The following is a 12,737-nucleotide window of genomic DNA, read 5'->3' as shown; positions in this document are numbered from 1 at the left end:
ATCAGCAAAGCTTCTTTACATGGGCCTGGGCAATGATTTTTTTGGAAGAACTCTAAAAGTACAGACAACAGAAGCAAAACAGACAGATAGGAATGCATCGAACCCCAAATCCCCCAAGTCTGTGGAAAAGTTGTCTTCCACGTAACCGGTTCCTGGTTCCAAAAAGGTTGAGGACTGCTGATCTAGAGAACAGGAACTGACCTCTCACATACTCAAATCTTTTAAGCTGCATGGTCTTATTGAAGCATTTGGACTTCTGCATCTGAAGCATTTGGATTTCTGTACCTGAAGCATTTGCAAAATGAAAGGATGCTGAAATGATGTCAGGAGTTCTAGTATCTGATCAAGATCTGAACCATTGCATCCTGGAGAAAAGGAAGGGACTTCATGCCAGATTTTGGATGAAATCGTTTTTCAGATCAAAAGTTTGAATATCTCATCCACTAAGATCCTACTTGATTCAGGCAAACATCTTAGGACCCACGAAAAAGCTGCATCTCAGAATCTAATAATTCACGTTCATTTTTCCATATTGGTTTATGTTTTTTGGAGTGCAATACCTATTCTGTTTGAGGAAAACAAGGATAAATATAACCCACGGTTTCTAATTGGCAAGAAACATTTAGAGAAGAAAAAATTAATACAATTATATTAACCTGATGAAAGTCAATGGCAAACCTGAGAAAAAATGAAGAATCACAATCCAACGAACTGCAGCCTTTTGTCGAGTTTTCGACGAGGGGCTGAAAAAGTTCGTGAGGAAAGTCACAAGGAAAGTCGTGACTGCATGGGAGAGACTGTATCTCAGTGAGCACTTCTGTCATTTCTACATGTTCTCTTGACAGAGTTCTCTTTGAAAAAGTGGTGTAGTTTCCAGCTTGGATGAGAACTTCTGCCACATCGTCATACTCTGAGTTTGCTTCCTGTACCACGCTGAGCCCTCTCGCCATGGGAACTGTTACACTTCAGGCTGCCTTAATTGGGTTTTTCATCATTAAGGTGATACCCATTGTCTCTCCCACCCACCAGGCAAGTTCTCCCCATCCAACCCCCAAATTCTACAAAGTCTCCATTTCCAGAGGGATCCGTCCTGGCTGACAGTGTATGACTCACCCTGTAATGGAGTTTTGAGGCTCCGGTTTCAGAAATAAATTCTCATTACGCCTGGGCCAAATGTCAAGCATCAAAAAGGAGAGACCATGGAAAGCAACTTTGAGAAGCAGCAGGTTTCATTTGAATAATTACGCCTAAATTACCATGTACTTCTCTCTGCCATGTGGGGGTATCTCCCCAGAAAACACTGCAGAAACCATGGAGCCGTATCCTGGCTAGAAGAGGAGCTCTGACTACAAGCACTAGTCATCTTTTTAAATAATCTGTTTACAGCAAATGTCTTGGGTCTCCCGGCTTCATTGGAATTGAAAAAGAAAATCAAGTGTTACCAACTTCACCTTTCAACTACAACTATCACATCTACAGAACTCATTGAACACCTGCTCCTGGGGGCAGACCCATCACATCACCCGTGATTTGCACACGGCCCCTAGACACACTATGGACCCATGGACTAGAGATACAGGAAGAACTCATCTACTAATGTGATGAGATCATCAAGGAAGCGAGCCTGGGATGCTTCCATCCGTGGACATCTATAATCGGAGGATGGCTGCGCTCTATTTTGAATAGCTGAGTCATCAGCCTCTTGAAGTCATGGAGCTACCTCAGATGACTCCTGCAAGTCTCTCCAATGCCCGCTCCTTAAAACTCTATTGCTTAGAGAAGAAACGGCTCAACGGAGACTCTCATAAGCCAGTCTAGATCAATATTTGTCTCAGCAGCTGGTCCATCTTTATATATAAATTTTTTATTAAATCTTCCTGCTCTTGCAGTCTTGCTCTGTGTAGGATCGTTTCTGTGGTTAATTCAGAAACCTTTTCTATTTTAAAAGTCATGCAGAAATTATGCAATGTTTTCTTTGTCACTTTGATTTGCAGGACCTGTGCTTTTCCTGACAATTGCTTCTCAATTTTTAGAGTGTCCATTCACTTCTATGATTTTTTTTTGTACTACCCGCTAGTTTCTCCCTCAGTGAGCATACTGTGCATGTTTTCCCTCTACCAGAAAAACAATTGTGAATATTTTCTGGTCACCCTACAGGTGGATTTCTACATACTGGTAAATAGAAACATGCTTCTATTTATTTATTTTTACTGTTGTTCAAGCAAATGGAAAGCCTCAGCTGCAGAAGCTTCCCAGGCAGTTTCATTTTTGTGCACATCAACACTATTTTTAGACTTCATATTGCATACTGAGATATGATGCCCACAAAATGCTTGCATAGGTAGAGCTAATAGTATTTTAATGAAGAGATTTTAACCCCCTAAAATATTAGCTCCCCATGAAGTTACAACGACCAGAGAGGAAATTACATATATATATGTATATGGTTCTCAGTGTTTCCCCAAACTCTACAAGGTTTATCTAAAAATCATTTATAAACCAGTACTTTTTTATTATACACTCACATGTTAAATAAAACTTCTTTTCCAATTCATATACAAACGATTTCTGGAGGTTATCATCCTTAGCAAACTAATGCAGGAACAGACAACCAAATATTGCACACTCTCACTTACAAGTGAGAGCCAAATGATAAGAACTTATGAATGCAAAGAAGGAAACAACATACACTGAGGTGTACCTGAGGGGGAGGGGAAGAGGAGGGAGAGGAGCAGAAAAGGTAAGTATTGGGTACTGAGCTTAATAGCTGGGTGATGTAACAATATGTACAACAACCCCCAATGACATGTATTCATCTATGTAACAAACTTTCACATGTATCCCCAAGTCTAAAATAACAATTAAAACAGACAAAAACAAACAAGAAAAACACCTCAAAATTTCAAAACGGGAAACAGGAAAAGATAAAGTCAGGATAAGAATTTAGGTACTGCCCCCGAACACTAAAGTGAGGAAAAGTGGGAAAAAACCGACAGCCAGCATGGATACCCAGTAGATGACATGACATGAAAAATCCCAGGAAATAAAACACATATGCCAATCAAACAGATCTTGAAATAAACATTGATTTTGTGTTTTCTATTCCTATTTCCAGAAAAATTACACAGGCCAAAGAAATTAGCTGCTAATGCATATGCAGGGAGGGTGTAGGAAGGGATGGATGAGGTGCACTCGGAGTCATGCAGTGCACCCTGCGATACCCCACAGCACTCTCCAGCACCCTCTAGCACCCTGGAGCACCCTGCAGCACACTCCAGCACCCTCCAGCACTCTCTGCCACCCTGAAGGAACATCTAGCATCCTGCAGTACCTTGCGGCACCCTCCACTACCCTCTGGCAGCCGCTCCTTAGTCCCGGCCCTTTCCCTCAGTATTCAAAACAAGAGCAGTGCTCTTTCCAAATAAGGGTGGTAACATTCCATTATCTTTTATATGCACCTACTCTCAGGCCAAGGACAAGCGGTGGCCACTATGCTTCGTAAGAGACTAAGAATAGAAAAATCAATGCCCAAATCCTTTCTGATTCCAAGTGGCTGTTTACCCGCAGATGACTAATAACATCCAAAGTCTTAGATTTATTGTACAGCACCAGTTCCAGGAAGTATGTGAAAATATTGTCCTATGATGTTTCCAGCATCTCCGTGTCATTGTCTGGGGCACACCCTCACTTAAAAGCCATCTGCTTCAAACCTCTGTTACCTGCCTAAAAAGAGATCCTACAAGATTTCCACAAATTAAGCTTTGCTAAATCATCCCCTATTGATGATAAAACTCACCACTTCACTACTGAAGCAACCAAAAGATATGCAGATAAATATAAACATAAGAAAAGAGTTTACATCTAGTCTTGCAGTTTTCCCATATTAAATAGTCCCTTGGCATCCACAGGACATTGGTTTCAGGAACCCCATGGATACCAAAATCCAAGGATTTTCAAGTCCCTCATATACAATGGTGCAATATTTGCAGATAACCTATGCACATCTTCTCTTATACTTTAAATCATCTTCAGATTACTTATATACTAATTCTATGTAAATATTGTTTATGCTGCATTATTTTAAAATTTTCATTATTTTTACTGTTGTATTGTTACTTTTCATTGTTTTGGGGGAGGATATTTTTCAATTTGAGGTTCCTTGAATCCACAAATTCGGAACCGCGAATGCAGAAGGCCAACTGCAGTCTCCAAAGTCCTGGGGTTCCCCCAGCTGCACACCTTGGCAGACCCACTTGATGTTATCATCATTGTCAAACAGGACAGAGTTGGTGTATGGTCCACTATCCCCTCAGAGGATGCTGATGTAGGAAGTAAACTTGACTCTCTTCTTCATTGAGAACCTGAAAAGCTCACTAATCATCATTTCTAATTTAAACAAGAGCACCTGTCCTTCACCTTCTGCAATCGCTACCAACCATTTGGACTCCAGATTTGCCTGGACAGACACCACCATTTCATCCAATGATAAGACAGTAACTGAAGAATCCTAAGGTTAACAAATCTCTAAAGAGATCACGGAACAAAATCAACCGAGCACACTATCACTGAACAACATCCAAGGACTATTACTTCCTAAAGAAAGTGAAACCAACGCAGGTTCTTTCAAATTTCTGAACACGTACACAAATGTGGTCTCCTATAAAATACGTTTTCTGCATACCACGGAAAATAAGCTTCTGTATTTTAGAATCCAGAACAGTGGCTGTCATATATTCAACTGACGTCAATAATGGTTTATAGCCCCAGTGGTGCAAGGAACAAATGATATACTTTAATGAATGCAGTCATGTGTATATTAACGGATTGAATCTCACATAACAGGATTTGACTTTGACATTTCCAAAAAGAACTTGAAAGATCACATGATGCATGCAAATCAATTTCAGGTGCAACTAATCAGGCTCAAGATAAAATCTCGTCAAGCATTTTTATTAGGAAGCCATGCTGAAAGTATCTGAGGAAAGATGTATTATGGGAGATTAGCGTGCTTGAAGACACAATGAACTTGGGATAATTGAAACAGATTTGCTTCAAGTTCAAAGATGGGGTTGTGGTTTAAGACTTGTTAATAATTAATATAAACCAACAGGAATTGGTGCCTTTTAGCTTGTAAACCAAAAATAAAATTCGAAGTTCCACTCACCGTTCCAGCATCTAAGTGAACTTCCTCCTCGCCAGAGCACTGTAAGATTTAACCTGAAAGACTGGCTCAGGCCACGATGGGAAGTGTGGATCCAATATGCCTCCTTATGCCCCTCCAGCATTAACATCGACGCAAATCTTAAGTTTGGTAAAAACGTTTCCAATTTATTCTCTCTAAAGCCTGCAACCCGGAGGCTTCATCTGCATGATAAAACCTAAATCTCTACAACTCCTTATCCTAACCCAGACATTCCCTTCTACTGATAATAATTCAACACTCTTTTAACTAATTGCCAGTCGGAATATGTAGAAATCGACCTATCACCTGGAAGCTCCCCCGACCTTGCAGTTGCCCTACCCTTCCAGATGGAACTAATGTAAATCTTACGTGTACTGAAGGATGTCTCGTATCTTCCGAAAACGCATAAAAACGAGCTGTAGACCCCGGCTATCTTGGGTACATGCTGTCAGGACTTCCTTAGGCTGTGTCACAGGTGCGTCCTTAACCTTGGCAAAATGAACTTCCTAAATTGACTGAGACCTGTCTCTGATATTCGGGGTTCGCAAGCTCTATTTGTTTACATTGCTGAAATCGAATTTTCAGATATCAAATATAATTTATTCTAGAAAAGTGAAAACGTGATCCTTTGGTCACGGTCTAGCAGCAGGCTGTGCCTGGCACAGATAAGCCCAGGGTAAAGCAAATGGCTTATGGGGACATGGTGGGTGTGGAAAAGCACATAAGAGGAAATGTGTCTAAGCCACTGAATACTTTCCTCAGAGACAGGGCCACCTGGATAAGAAGCAAGAAGCTTCAAGAATCCCCAGTTCTAGGCATGAGGACTCCTGCTCTCCTTCACAGGATGTGCTAACTGAGAGAGAAGTTGTCTCCACTGACCAGGGACGCTGGGCCCCTGGGACGCTCACCTGTTGTGGGGACTGAAGAACATCCAGGGCAGCGGCTGTGGAGACGATGGCCCTTTTGTCTGCTGGGTGAGGCTGCAGGGAGAGAGACATGCCAGGTACGAGCTGCACTCCCAGCTCCGTGATGGTGACTCGGTCATCCAGGACGATCACCGTCTTCTCAGCCAGGATGGAGTCCGAGAGCGGCGAGAGGACCTGAAAAGTCAGCGGGGAGGCTCATGCATCTCTGCTCCTCACAAGCACCGTGAACCCCTTAACTAGGGCTCCCAACAAAGTGCTCTCCCAGCCCTCGGCTCAATGCATGCACCTGTGGGAATCAGTTAGGAGAGTATTATGCTGTTGTTCAATCACACTTAACAATTACAGGAATTTTACAAAGATCATCTTGGTCTGTTTACTTTCCTCTGATTTATGCCATGATAAGAGCAGTGTATTATTTATGAACTTTCCGGGAAAGCGGTGGACAATTCCCAGAACTGAAGGTTCCTCCCCTTTTTAGACCATATAGGGTAACTTCCTGATGTTGCCACGGCATTTGTAAACTGTTATGGTGCTGATGGGAATGTCTTTTAGCATGCTAATGTATTATAATTGGCCTATAATGAGCAGTGAGGACAAACAGAGGTCACATCCTTGCCATCTCGGTTTTGGTGGGATTTGGCCAGCTTCTTTAATGCAAACTGTTTTATCAGCAGGATCTTTATGATGTGTACCTTGTGCCAACCTCCTATCTCATCCTGTGACTTAGAATGCCTCACCTCCTGGGAATGCAGCCCAGACAGTCTCAGCCTCATTTTACCCAGCTCATGTTCAAGATGGAGTCGCTCTGGTTCAAATGCCTCTGACACATCCACCTATTCACTCACCAATCTGTCTATTTGTCAGGTACTAGGGTGCTGTTTCTGGGCACTGGAACTGCTCAAAACTCAGAAGGCAAAGGCATCGTCTCTTCCCTTCACCCTGCCTTCCCCCAAGCAGAAGCCTCAAGCCCCCAACAGGCTGTTATAAGATGAAGAGTCTATGTCAGTGGTTCCCCAACTGTGCTGAAGATTAGAATCACGTGGGAGACCTTCTAAATTGCCTAATGACCGGGTTCAGGTCCTAGCAATTAAGCCAGAATGTTAGAGGGTCGGAGCCAGGAACAGACATATTTTAAGAGCTCTTGGTAATTCCACTGTGCAAAAACAGCTTGGGAACCACTGGTTTGAGCTACAGATTGAAACAAACCTAGTTCATTTTGTAACCGAGAACCCCTAATTTACTAGGAAATAATTGTTTTATTATTTTATCTTCTTTTCTCCTCCTTCCCTTTTCCCAGCTTCCTACTTAGCCCTTTAGAAATGCAAATATAATCTTTTACCTCCCCCTCATCAGACAGATCCTACAAGGCAAGTTCCTAGTTCGTCTAACTATGTGCTCTCAGAGGCATCCTTCCTCGTGTATTCACTGACCTCTCCTCACATGAAATCCTGTAAAAAGACAAGAACTTCAGAAAAAATTTGAGGAAAAGTGGCATATGTTAGCTTCTGTTTCTAGTTTAAGAATCAAGGCCAAAGAAAGAGCAATAGACAGAGACACATCACAACAGGATATAGGACAAGTTCCCGAAGGCCCAGGACCCTGTAATTGCAGCCACTTTTCCTGGAATAGCATGCTTCTGAGAGGCAGAACAGAGTGGGTTTAGAAGAGGTGCTAGCAAGCTAAGGTACACAGACTAGCTCCTGGCTCCCACCAGGTTTTACAAATAAAGTTTTATCAGAAAACATTCACATCCATTCCTTTACACATTGTCTGTGGCTGCTTCTGTGCTGTAACAGCAGAGGTGATAGTTGTGAGAGAGACCATCTGGTCAGTAATACTCTAAAATTATTTTCTGGCCTTCCACTAAAAAACTATGCCAAGCATAAGCATTGATACCAAACTGCTGGTGCCTAATTTTTTAAAACTCATGGCATAAACTTTGTGTGCCTTGAATTCTTTCTCTAGAGCATGGGATTATTACAGAATTCACCTTGTAGTGACAGAGGCAGGAGACAGAGGCAGTAGCCCCCTGCTACGAGTCCAGCAGAGGGGCCAATAAAAAAATCCTAGGCAGACAGGGACAGGTTCCCGGTGAAACCCCACCTTCAAGCCAAAGATAGTTTAAAGTCTGAAGGCCAAGCTACAAGTCAAATTCACAGACTGGATTGAGAACCCGTCTTCCTGTTTGGCGTGCTTTCCTTTGATTGATCCTCACCCTTCACCTATTTTACATACACCTACCCTAATTGTCTTTACACTCTGTCCACCTCTGACTGGTCGCTTTGTTTTAACCTTTTTTGCATACTCGCAAGTCAGTCAGCACACACTCCCCTATCCTGTGCCTGTAAAAGCTCCAGATTCAGACACACTGAGAGAGACAACCTGACTTCAGGAGAGATGACCCGACCTTCCTGCTCCCTCTCTGCTGAGAGCTGTTTCATTACTCAATAAAATTCTCCACCTTTACTGCCCTTCAATTGTCAGCATGACTTCATTCTTCTTGGACGCTGGACAAGAGCTTGGGACCCAGGGGACGTGGGTACCCAGAAAGGCTGTAACACTGGCCCTTTGCCCTCACCAGTAGAGGGCAGCTGCCTCATGCAACAGAAGCAGCTGTGGGGGTACATAGCTGACCCTGGAGCCACACCAGTCCCAGAGCCACAGGCCAGAGCAGGGCAAGAGGCTGGCTGAGCTGCTAACACGACACCATTTGTCGAGCTGCAGGAAGGCAGTGGAACTAAAAGTGCTATGCACACTGTAATACCCGCTCTGTGGCTTCAGGGTGGTGAGCACCCCTGCCTGGGCCCTGCCACCTTCCCCTGGGGGTGACATGCCCTGTCTGGTCACGGGCCCCACATGTAGCTTGCTCCTGTGTCAGCACTCCAGGCGGCCAGCCGGACCCCACACTCACTCGCTCACATACTCCCTCCCACCAGGGGCTGAGCACGGCAGGCTGAGCAGATGCGGTGCCCCCTGCTACGAGTCCAGCAAAGGGGCCAATAAAAATCCTGCATCAGTAGGACTGTTTTAAACATTTAGTTGATTCCTGCAAAATGTTGTTTGGGGTAGTCTCTGGTATGTCATCAGCTCTTGGAAAAACATTAGCTACTATCATCGATTCCTATATACTCGATTTCTAACCATGGGCTATTCCCGATCACCCGCTGTCTCTCATAGAGCATCAGAATCACCCCTGTGCTCAGTCCACTCACTAAGCAGGACTCTGTTCCTGTTCTTTCACAGCTTTTTAAGACTAAGCAGCTGCCAAGCTGGGAGATGAGCGGAGTGGCCATTAGCAGCAAACTCTGTCTTCTCAAATAATACCATCCACTTAAGTGGCTGTTAGACTTTATAGGATACAAACATGTTCCTCTCTAATTCACTTTCTGTTTACACAACAGAATAGGCACTTTATCCCCTCATTTCAGCTTTTCTTCTCCCTGAAAAATCAGATATTCAGCCCCAGGCAGTTATCTGTTCTCCCATTAGCCCCCATGCTGAGACATTCATTGTCTCAAAAATGCTTGATTTCGTGAGCTGATAACTATTTCTAAAGTCAGAGCAAAACAACAACAACAACAAAAATCACTTATTTATGATAGCGTTTGGAAAGCTTTTTTTCTTTTCTTCTTCATCTATCTCTTCCACGGCCCCAGGGTATTTATACCGTGCCTCTCGTTATAGACTCTCTGCAATACCAGTTATGGATGTGCTATTATAAAAGGAAATTTTTGTTGCTGTAATTTGTTTTGTGGCAATGTTAGCAACCAAGAAGCTGCAAGTACACTGTTCTAATCTGGGCCACCTTGTTTCTTGATGGAGTGTTTGGACTAAGTAAACACATGAGAGCAGTTTCTAAAAGAAACAGCCTTGAAAACAAGCTCGGAGCCCCATGGTCTTCCCACTCCTCATATTTCATCCCCAGCCTCACCTTGGTGGTCACAGCTCTAACACCCTGAAATGCCAGCTCTCCTGATTTGTCAACAGAAATCTAGCCTTTTAAGTGAGATCTTAAAAAAAAATAAACAGCTGAATTTTCTATTATAAAAATGTTTTTTTGGCAGGGTTCGGTGGCTTAAGCCTGTAATCCCAGCACTTTGGGAGTCTGAGGCAGGCAGATCACGAGGTCAGGAGATCGAGACCATCCTGGCTAACACGGTGAAACCCCGTCTCTACTAAAAATTCAAAAAGAAATTAGCCGGGCGTGGTGGCGGGCGCCTGTAGTTCCAGCTACTCGGGAGGCTGAGGCAGGAGAACGGCTTGAACCCAGGAGGCGGAGCTTGCAGTGAGCTGAGATTGCACCATTGCACTCCAGCCTGGGTGACAGAGCGAGACTCCGTCTCAAAAAAAAATAATGTTTTTCAGGCCAAATTAAATATATTTAATGTTCAGCTTTGGCAAAAGGACAAATATATTTAGGAATTTGGGTTTAAAATATCAAACTATGCCTGTGAGCTTTGGACCCGCCAACCACAGGGCATTTATCCAAACTGGATGGGTCACAGCTTTCTCCTCCGTGAAACGTGCCGGTTACACTTGCCTCCAATCTACCCGATATTTTCACAGGGAAGATGGAGACATTGTTTGCTAATCCAGTGGGGAGGAGGCAAATGAGTTTACTTCCCAAGCCTCTTCCCTGCCGCAATTTTGCAAATGCAAAAGAGGATTGGGAGAGAGAGTCACCCACCTTTCAGCCAGGGATTGAGGAAGGATTCACCAATTGACTATTATATCATTGTTGATGATTTAAAAGACAAAACAGCCAGGAGTGGTGGCTCACACCTCTCATCCCAGCCATTTGGGAGGCCTGGGTGGGCAGATGACCTGAGGCCAGGAGTTTGAGACCAGCCTGGCCAACACAGTGAAACCCGTCTATACCAAAAATACAAAAAAAAAAAAAAAAAAAAAAAAAATCAGCCAGGCGCAGTGGTACACACCTGTAATCCCAGCTACTTGGGGGGCTAAGAAACGAGAATCTTTTGAACTCAGGATGCGGAGGTTGCAGTGAGCCAAGATCACACCACTGCACTGCAGCCTGGGTAACAAAGCAAGATTCTGTCTCAAAAAAAAAAAAAAAAAAAAAACCTGAAAAAAGAAATCACTATTTATTAGCTTGAAATGGTTCCAAATTCCAACATCTTCATTCTTTGGGGCCATTTACATCTCTACAGAAATGTTTTCTCTGAGCTTATGATGCTAAAGATTGACAAAATACAACTCTGCTCTCACCGTCCTGCCCCAGTTAAAAAGTTCCTGCTGGGCTGGTCCTAAGGTAGTGAGTTATCTCAATCGACTGTTCACAGTCAGTTACAGATCAGCCTCCTTGTTCTACTCTTTCCCTTCTTCCACTACTCCACTTGACTAGTCTAAAAATAAATAAATAAACAAATTGTTGCTGGAGGAGAAAGTTAAGAAAAAAAATACTAAAAATGCTTGAAATATATCTTTGGAACTTATTCACATTCCTCCCTTATTTCTCTGTCTTGACTTCTTCCTCCTTTCCTCAGTCCTTATCTCTTCCTGCCCCATGTGACAGCCCAGATTCTGGCCTTCACCAGTTTTTACAAGTAAAGTTTTATTAGAACACATACACACCCCATTCTTTTTCCTTAACTTTTAAGTTCACGGTTACACGTGCAGGTTTGTTACATAGGTAAACATGGGGGTTTGTTATACAGATTATTTTATCACCCAGGTACTAAGCCTACTGCCCATTAGTTATTTTTTCTGATCCTCTCCCCCCTCCCACCCTCCACCCTCCAACAGACCCCAGTGTGTGCTGTTCCCCTCTATGTATCCATGTGTTCTCATCATTTAGCTCCCACTTATAAGCGAAACATGCAGTATTTGGTTTTCTGTTCTTGTGTTTGTTTGCTGAGGATAATGACCTCCAGCTCCATCCATGTTCCTGCGAAGGATATGATCTCATTGTTTTTCACGGCTGCATAGTATGCCATAATGTATATGTATCACATTGTCTTTATCCAATCTATCATTGATGCACATTTAAGTTGACAGCTATTCTTGTATACATTGGCTATGGCTGCTTTTACATTACTACAGCAGAAGCACTAGTTGTACACAGACTATTTGAACACTAATATTCTAAACTATTTACCATCTGGCTCTCTATCAAAAAATTATGCCAAGCATAAGCTTTGACATGAAACCACTTGGGCCCAAATCTGTTACTGCTCATGAACTAAACTCTTGGTGCCTTGAATCCTTTATCTAGAGAGTGGGATGATAACAGAATTCATCTTACAGGATTGTGCTAAGAATTAAGTTATTTGACTCCTGCACAGCAGGGTCTTATCTGCCGCTGTATTCTGGGTCTATAGTCTCTTGCTCTTCTGTTGAAAATGTACGTGTTCGCCAGGCATAGTGGCTCACGCCTGTAATCCCTGCACTTCGGGAGGCAGAGGTGGGCAGATCATGAGGTTAGGAGATCAAGACCATCCTGGCTAACATGCTGAAACCCCATCTCTGCTGAAAATACAAACAAATTAGCCAGGCATGGTGGTGTGTCCCAAGTTGGCTGCTTCCAGTGAATGCAGAATGAAGCCGCAGACCTTCGCAGTCAGTGTTACAGCTCTTTAAGATGGCACGGGCTCAAAGAGTGAGCAGTA

General features: G+C 43.2%; 1 long non-coding RNA gene across 1 annotated transcript in view; it reads right to left on the bottom strand.

Moving 5' to 3' along the window:
- Positions 1-6,392, bottom strand: part of LOC135966354 (uncharacterized) — a 137,786-nt gene extending 131,394 nt beyond the window's left edge. The window contains exon 1 of the long non-coding RNA XR_010579651.2: positions 6,091-6,392. This is a non-coding gene — a long non-coding RNA (uncharacterized lncRNA). The remainder of the gene's footprint in view (positions 1-6,090) is intronic.
- Between the last annotated feature and the right edge of the window lie 6,345 nt (positions 6,393-12,737).

This window comes from Macaca fascicularis, chromosome 11 (genome assembly GCF_037993035.2).
Source record: "Macaca fascicularis isolate 582-1 chromosome 11, T2T-MFA8v1.1".
NCBI classification, from domain to species: domain Eukaryota; kingdom Metazoa; phylum Chordata; class Mammalia; order Primates; family Cercopithecidae; genus Macaca; species Macaca fascicularis.
This window is presented reverse-complemented; position numbering and strand designations above follow the sequence as displayed.